Source organism: Arachis stenosperma, chromosome 9, assembly GCF_014773155.1.
Source record: "Arachis stenosperma cultivar V10309 chromosome 9, arast.V10309.gnm1.PFL2, whole genome shotgun sequence".
Taxonomy (NCBI): domain Eukaryota; kingdom Viridiplantae; phylum Streptophyta; class Magnoliopsida; order Fabales; family Fabaceae; genus Arachis; species Arachis stenosperma.
Genome location: NC_080385.1, coordinates 111,452,138 through 111,452,521, shown reverse-complemented (window position 1 = coordinate 111,452,521; position 384 = coordinate 111,452,138). Strand labels below are relative to the sequence as shown.

Genomic DNA, 384 nt, shown 5'->3' with positions numbered 1-384 from the left:
GGCTGAGAGCTGAGGTTTGAACTTTCAGACAACAAGATGGTGAGACTCTATATGAAGCATGGGAGAGGTTCAAAGACTTAACAAGGAGATGCCTATCAGACATGTTCAATGAATGGGTGCAGCTGCACATCTTCTATGAAGGCTTGTCATATGAATCAAAGAAGGCTGTAGATCATTCCTCTGGAGGCTCATTGAACAAGAAGAAGACCATTGAAGAGGCCATAGATGTCATTGAGACTGTAGCTGAGAATAACTACTTCTATGCATCCGAAAGAGGGAACACTAGAGGAGTGATAGAGCTCAACAATGTAGATGCTCTGCTGGCTCAGAACAAGCTCATTACCAAGCAGTTAGCTGACCTCACCAAGAAGATGGAGAGGAATC

At 44.0% G+C, this 384-nt stretch overlaps 1 pseudogene; it reads right to left on the bottom strand.

The window, feature by feature from the left end:
• LOC130952603 (small nucleolar RNA R71) lies at window positions 1-101 on the bottom strand (annotated as a pseudogene).
• Between the last annotated feature and the right edge of the window lie 283 nt (window positions 102-384).